Source organism: Myotis brandtii, unplaced genomic scaffold, assembly GCF_000412655.1.
Source record: "Myotis brandtii unplaced genomic scaffold, ASM41265v1 scaffold504, whole genome shotgun sequence".
NCBI classification, from domain to species: domain Eukaryota; kingdom Metazoa; phylum Chordata; class Mammalia; order Chiroptera; family Vespertilionidae; genus Myotis; species Myotis brandtii.
In genome coordinates this window covers 747,614-755,817 of record NW_005369217.1, presented here as the reverse complement: position 1 = coordinate 755,817, position 8,204 = coordinate 747,614, and the positions used below count along the sequence as shown (strand labels likewise).

General features: G+C 48.0%; 1 pseudogene; it reads left to right on the top strand.

Annotated features, from left to right (window-relative positions):
* The first annotated feature begins 900 nt into the window (after positions 1-900).
* Positions 901-1,776, top strand: LOC102251743 (annotated as a pseudogene).
* The last annotated feature ends 6,428 nt before the right edge of the window (positions 1,777-8,204 follow it).

Below are 8,204 nucleotides of genomic sequence, written 5' to 3'. Positions count from 1 at the left end.
AAAAAACATCCATGTACATCTTGAAAATTGAGTTGAGTGAAAACAGCACATTGCAGGAGGTTAAAATTTTTTTAAATTATTTTTAAATGTTCTAAAATTTTTATGGAGAGCTATGTGTGTGTGTGTGTGTGTGTGTGTGTGTGTGTGTATAAAGTACTAGAGGCCTGGTGAACAAATTCATGCACAGGTGGGGTCCTTCAGCCTGGCTGGCAATTGAGGTCTATCAGAGGCCAGCTGGCTGGGGAAGGGACCCTGGGAGGTTGGCAGGCCAGCCCCCCAATTTGGAGCCTATCGGGGGGCTGGCCAGAAGGGGGGAGGAGTAGAGGGAGGGGAGCCAGCCAGGGAGAGGGGCTGAGGGAAGTTGGCTGTTGAAGCACACTGACCACCAGGGGGAAGCTTCTACATTGAGCGTCTGCCCCCTGGAGGTCAGCGCACATCATAGCAACCGGTCGATCGGTCATTCCGGTCATTTGGACATACTGGTCACTTAGGTTTTTATATAGAGAGGTAAATTCTTGGTGGGAAAGTTATATACTAATTTCAACAAAATAGTTATCTCTGGAAAGGCAGGGAAGAATACAAAACAGTCCTCAAATATATATGTAATTTTTTTAATCTTCATCTGAGGATATTTTTTCCATTAATTTTTAGAGAGCGTAAAAGGAAGGGAGGGAAGGTGTGTGGGAGAGAGAGAGAGAGAGAGAGAGAGAGAGAGAAATCAATGTGCCTCCCACACTGCCCCAACTGGGGTCAGAACCAACCTGCAACGAGGTACATGCCCTTGACCAGGAATCAAACCCGAGACCCTTCAGTGTATGGGCCAGTGCTCTAACCACTGACTGAGAACACTGGCCAGGGCTATATCTGTAATCTTTTATTTCTTAAAAAATTCTTGCTTCTTTTCCGACGAAACACCAAATGGCGGATGACGCCTGTGCTGCGGGAGGGCCCGGAGGCCCCGTGGGCCCCGGAATAGGAGGTCACGGCGGCTTCCGTGGAGGATTTGGCAGCGGCATCAGGGGCCGAGGCCACGGAGCTCGTGGAGGCAAGGCTGAGGACAAGGAGTGGATCCCTGTCACCAAACTGGGCCGCCTGGTCAAGGACATGAAAATCAAGTCCCTAGAGGAAATCTACCTATACTCCTTGCCCATCAAGGAATCTGAGATCATTGACTTTTTCTTGGGGGCATCCCTCAAGGATGAAGTCTTGAAAATCATGCCTGTGCAAAAGCAGACAAGTGCTGGCCAGAGGACCCGGTTCAAGGCATTTGTCGCCATTGGGGACTACAATGGACATGTCGGTCTGGGTGTGAAGTCCTCAAAGGAAGTAGCCACTGCCATCCGAGGAGCCATTATCCTGGCCAAGCTCTATATTGTGCCAGTGCAGCGAGGCTACTGGGGAAACAAGATCGGCAAACCCTACACCGTACCTTGCAAGGTGACTGGCCGCTGTGTCTCTGTACTGGTGGGCCTCATCCCTGCCCCCAGGGGTAAGGCCATTATCTCGGCCCTTGTGCCTAAGAAGTTGCTGATGATGGCCTGTATTGACGACTGCTACACCTCAGCCAGGGGCTACACTGACACCCTGGGCAACTTTGCCAAGGCCACCTTTGATGCCATCTCTAAGACCTACAGCTATCACCCCAGATCTCTGGAAAGAGACTGTGTTCACCAAGTCTCCCTATCAGGAATTCACTGACCATCTTGTAAAGACCCACACCAGAGTTTCTGTGCAGAGGACCCAGGCTCCAGCTGTGGCCACCACATAATATTATACAATAAAAATAAAGTGAGTTAAGCCTGTTTTAAAAAAAAATTCTTAAGTAAATATGGCAAAATGTCAACATTTGATCATTTGGCTGGAGGATATATGGATATTTGTGATATTTGTCATGATTTTCCATATAAAATTTTTTCACATAATTTTTAAAGTTTTAATAATTGTAAATATGTTTTCATTTCATCAAACATTCTGAAATAGCAATTTTGATGGCTGTAGTTTTTACTATTATAAATAATACTGTGTTAACATCTTTATCTTAAATACTTGTGGTATCTCTAATTTCTTTGGAGACATTCCTAGATGTTGTGTTCTTAGGTCAAAGATGATGAGCATTTCTAAAGTCTTTAGTAGATATTGACAGCTGTCAAAACAACGTCATCCATTAACCCTTACTACAGAAGAGTGGAAACCAAAAAGCTCCTTTCCGTGTGGGTCTGGAGTATAGTCAGAGATTCAGCCTCAATCCAGCGTACCTGCCTGTGCCCATCACCAAGCCCTCTTGGCCAATGTTTAATGTCTGAATCCACAATGAGAGTTTTACAGGGGCTGGAGGAGGCCAAAAATAAGGAAAGGCCACCCTGGCTGGTAGCTCAGTTGTTTAGGGTGTCATCTGGATACGCCAAGGTTGTGCATCAATCCCAGGTCAGGGCACGTACAAGAGTCAGCCAGTGAGTGCACGGATAGGCGGGACAATAAACAGATCTCTCTCTCGGCCACCCTGGCTGGTAGCTCAGTTGTTTAGAGTGTCATCTGGATACGCCAAGGTTGTGCATCAATCCCAGGTCAGGGCACGTACAAGAGTCAGCCAGTGAGTGCACTATATATATATATATATATATAATCAATTAATAAAAATTTAAAAAATAACAATAAGGAAAGGCCAGCTAAGCTCATCTCCAAACTGTACAAATTGTGTGTAGACAATGAGCCCTGATCATCAGAGGCCCTCCCGAGAGAATGCGGGCAGACACTATGGTGCTGACCCCTGACTGCAGTGTGAGAGTAAAAGCTCTGCTCCTCACATGGTTTTCTGTACCTGGGGGTTCCTGGAGTCCCTGAATGGCATTTTAGTCATTGCAGGTGAACCTGCTGTTTCTCAGCAGAGGACAACTGGGTTTCTTTCCCTGAAAGCAGTTGAAAAGAAACTGGAAATTACTGATAAAAGTTCCCTCCTCTTCCCCAAATGACTGGTTTCTTATTTAAACTCCCTGAAAGCTGGGTACTGGGGTTTCTCTGCGCCACTCCATTCCTGCCCCTGCCTGCCCCCTCCCAACTTCAAAAGCTGTGTCTCTTCCGCACATGTGGTGTCTGTGTGTGTGTGTGTGTGTGTGCGTGTGAAACCGTGTGCTGCCCAGGGACAGTCCCAGACTGTAGCCCCAGCTGAAACCACACCAGGAGCTGTGCTCGGGCCTGTCTCACCACGAAGCCGTGCACACTGACTGGAGACAGCTGGAGAGCAGAGGTGGCAGAGTGGGTCCGCCAGAGGTAGCTCGAGTCAGGGCCTGAAGGTGGGAGCCTTGGACTCCAGCCTGGAAACAAGCCCATCCCCTCCAAGGACTGAATGGCTGACAACTCTCCCCTGGGCATGGACTTCCATCTCCACTGCAGAAGGGGCTCCTGGGGCCATTCCCCCTCCCCCTGCCCCCACACACACAGAAGGCAGAATGGCCCGAGGCCTGCCCTCGCAGATGGCCGCCTCATCATTCCCCTCCCTGCTGAGAAGTAGAAGCCGAAGCTCCCCTTTCTAGGAGCCTCTCCGTCTTTGTGAGGAATCCCTGCTTCAGGGACTGGGAAGTAGCTGAGCCACAGGCCGCTCAGGGCAAAGCAGACTGTGGGGGCTTTCAGCCAGCTTCCTCCCAGCCTCCCCCCAGCCCCCTCCCGCGCAGGAGAAATTCAATAGCCCTGGAACCTAAGCCTGACTGATTCTACAGAGGACGGATGGGCTGCATGAGCAGCGTAATGAAATCATAGCTGCTCCCGTGCTGAACACAGGCGCCTGTTGGAACACACCTGAGTGCACTGCTAAGTCCTTCATTGTGCAGTGTCAGAGGGCTCCACGGGCGGGCTCTTCCTTCTGTACCGACAGTATTTCTACACAGTCTGCACAGTCTAGAGCAGCGGTTCTCAACCTGTGGCTCACGACCCCTTTGGGGGTCGAACGACCCTTTCACAGGAGTCGCCTAAATACATCCTGCATATCAGATATTTACATTACGATTCATAACAGTAGCAAAATTACAGTTATGAAGTAGCAACGAAAATAATTTTATGGTTGGGGTTCACCACAACATGAGGAACTGTATTAAAGGGTCGTGGCATTAGGAAGGTTGAGAACCACTGGTCTAGAGGGAGAGGCTGCGGCCACGATGTGAGGCACCGCCTGCCGTACATCCTTCTTGCACGGCCAGCTGCCCCCTTTGGCGACAGACAGGCCATGACTGAGTTAACAGCCAAAACCTAATGGCTGAATCTTATCCTCCAAAATGGATGCACACACCTGTAAAATCCTGCAGTGGCTCCCCATTGCCTGCCCTGGGAAGCCCAAGCGAGCTAGCCTGGTCTGCACCTGGTGACATGATTGGGCCTCTTCTGTGACTCTGGCCTCCCACCCACCGCGCCACCTCTCTCCCTACGCCAGGAACACTTGTCTCTTCCAAGTTGTCTCAGTTTGGCCTGTGCCTTTGCTCCCAAACCTTTGCTCCTGTTCCTTGCTCAACCTCGGAGAGCCTTCTCATCTGTCTAGGGCAGTGATGGTAAACCTATGACACGCGTGTCAGAGGTGACACGCGAACTCATTTTTTTGGTTGATTTTTCTTTGTTAAATGGCATTTAAATATATAAAATAAATATCAAAAATATAAGTCTTTGTCTTACTATGGTTGCAAATATCAAAAAATTTCTATATGTGACATGGCACCAGAGTTAAGTTAGGGTTTTTCAAAATGCTGACACGCCGAGCTCAAAAGGTTCGCCATCACTGGTCTAGGGCCTAGATTGAAACATCTGCTCCATAAAACATCCCTCCTTCCTCAGGTCAGAATGTATTTGTCCTCCCTCTGGGCCTCCGCTTGCACTCCAATTTAGCTTGTTTCACAAGCTTATTGTGTATATTCGTTGGTTACACGTGTATTGAAACATCTGCCAGGTGCCAGGCCCTGTGCTCAGCCATGGGAACATACAGATGGTCGCTGTTTGAGAAGCTCACAGTCTAGAGGGGAGATAGGCATGCACACAGCCACATTGTGGAATAACCCGGAAAGTCCGATTATGGCCCTCCTCCCAGATGCTGCTCCAGTGGTTCCCACCTCACCCTGGTCTGGAATCACTTTCCCCTCTCACTCCAGTGACTTCTGACTTCCCCATTGTTCACCTAATAACCACATAGTTTTGCCCCAAGACCCTTGTGCTTGCTATTCCCTCTGCCTGGTTAGCTCCTCCCTGTGGTATCTGCATGACCTGCCTCCTAACTTCCCTCTAATCTTTTGTCAAATGTCACATCCTCCATGAGGCCTTCATTGACCACCTATCTAAAATTTTCACTCTCTTCCTGAGACTTCATAGCCCCCTTCCTAAACATGTATTCCATTGTACATATTGTGTATTTTACTTAATTCTTGTTACTATTTGCCTCCTCTAGGGGAGGGCAAGCCCATGTGAAAAGGAATTTTTATCTGTCTTATTCGCTGCTATACCTGGAAACTTATCTGGCACAGGTATTCTTCAAATATATGCTAAACAAATTCATTAAAGAATGAGTGCCTGAGACTGGAGGTGAGGGTAAGGGCAAAGAAAGGAGCAGCCCTGGTAACTCTCTTTGAAGACCCAGAACCCAGTCAGCTCACAAAACTGAGAAATACAGATGCACAGAAAGACTATATTCATTGGTTTCTCCTGCTAGGATAATTAGCAAAATATAAAATAGGCTATGTCACCTGAGCCATAGCTATTCCTTCAGCCCAAAAGATGTACTGTGTGGCAAGGAAGGTGCTAGGTTCTGGGGGCCCAGAGGTGAACAAAATGGCCTATTCACTGCCCTCATGTAGTTTATCATTGAATGAACCACAAGTGAATGAACAACATAATTAAACATTTTAACCATCTCTAGAGCACCTGCCCTGTCACATTCTCCTGGGACTAAGAGGCAATATGCCTAGTGAGCAGGAGCGCAGGCTCAAAAGCCGCACTGCCTCATTCAGGCCTAGTTGCACTGTTGATTAGCTTGGGCGAGTTACTTAACATCTCTGAGCTTCCGTTTCTTCCTATGCAAAACTGGATTCTTAGTACTGCCTAATGATTTGGGTTGCTATGAGGACTAAGCAGCTAATTCATATAAATAACACACAGTCTGGCATAGTAAATGTTTTCCAGTTGTCACTATTGTGCTGACTGTTGTTAAGGGAAGAAGGGCTCACTTGAGAAGTCCGACAGAGCCCAAGCCATGCTGTATGAAGTCATTATATCAAGTCGCTGATATATGTAAGCAGCTGTTTCCTAATTGGTCTGGATTGTGCAATCGGTCAGCAGCAAGAGCGGAAAAAGCAGCCAAAACTTTTCACAGCCTACGAATGCCTTGGTGTAATCAGCTCTTAACGCCTTCCTTCCTGCTTGTGATGTGATTATTCCCTTGTGCAGAATAAGATTGGGCCTCAGTTTAGCCCTCATAACTAAGTGTCCATGATGCAGTGTACGGGGCAGCAGGCAGCAAGATCACAGGGCCTCCTGCAGCTGACACTGCAATTAGTGCCCTTATGGCAGCTGTGTTCCTGCTTCTCAGCGTCCTCGCCATTTCTTCCCCTGGCCTCTTCCTCTGGCCTCCTCCCCTGGCCTCCTCCTCTGACCTCCTCCCCAGGCCTCCTTCCCTGGCCTCCTCTCTTGGCCTCCTCCCCAGGCCTCCTCCTCCTACAGGCACAAAGGGTTCCGGACACCCAGTAGCCGTGCAGGACGATGGAGCTCTCGTCTAAACCTTTGAACTGAACTGAGCCAATAACCAGCTCTAGGCTTCTAATCACCAGCAGCAGTTACAGCCACCCCAGCCACGCCATTACTCCTGGGTTTGTGAGAGGGTGTGTTCTGGGTCCCTTTCCAAATCCTCTCATCACACATCTAGCAAGCTCTGCCCTGCCCTTCTTTTCCCTCATAGTACTTTCTTCCCTTTCCACGGGTCCCACGTTCCCCAGCAACTGTTTCCCAAGGGCACTGGGTGAGCAGTGTTACTCCAGTGCAGACATAGCACATAATGTTATGGTTGTTGGATTGTATTTCCCCACCCCCACCTAAACTGTGACCTCCTTCCAGGCTGACACTGTTTCTTTTTGCTTTGTACCCCCTGTGCCCAGCACAGGATCTGGCATACAGCAGGACGATAATAAACGTTGGTTAGAAATGAATGAAACAATGGAAGAATGAAGGAAAAAATGACCAAATGCCTTCAAAGGGCAAATCTGAGAGGGGAAGGCTGGGAAAGGGCAGCAGGAAGACCAAGGACCAGGCAAGCTGGCTGAGTTGGCGCCAGGCAAGGGTGAATATAGAGCATAACTTAGTGATTTTGGAACATAACTGCATGGAGTCCCTGGTTCTAGCCCCAAATCTGTGGGTCACCTGCTATGAACTTGGGCAGTCCACTTCCCACTCTAGGGCTCACATTCTTGATCCACAAAGAAGGGGTTTGGGCCAGGTAATCTCTTCTAGTTTTAATATATTATGATTTTTTAATCCAATTCTTGGCTGGAAAATTTGATCCCAATAGAAAAATATATTCCCTGCCCTCACCCCAAGACCCCACAAGTTCCCCCTTTATGAAAGAACCCAGAGAGAAGTTCACTGTGATCATCCCTATGGGTTGATGTCATGGTCTTTCTTACACTCCCATAGACCATTACCAAAGGTAATCGCATCAGTCACAGTGTGGTGCTGGCAAGCATGAGGGTCCCCAGCACCCTGGGATCAAATCAAAGTAGAAATTCATAGTCAAGGGACCATTGGACAAAAGTGTAATTTATTCACCACATTTAGGTAATAGTCAGAGCAAGGTGAATTGAGGAGCATCAAGCTTCAACAAAAAAATAGTGTTCAGGGAATAAAAGGAAAAGACTCAAGAGCTAAAAAAAAAATTGGTGTCATCTATGATCTTAAATATCACTTTTTCTTCTCTTGCCTGGAGTAAAAAAGAAGAGAGATGTACCTTCAGGAAGTATCGCAGTAAGTCATGAGAGCAGAGGCATTTAGAGACAGCTGCGGGGGTTGAAAGCTCAGCTCTGTCCCTTACTAGCTGTGGTGCCTTGAGCAAGTTTCTCTCTTCTTTTTTTTAAGTCTTTATTATTGAAATTATTACAGATGTCCCTCATTTTCCCCCCATAGCTCCCCTCCACCCAGTTCCACCCTGCCCTAGGCCCTCGCCACCTTATTGTCTGTGTCCGTAGGTA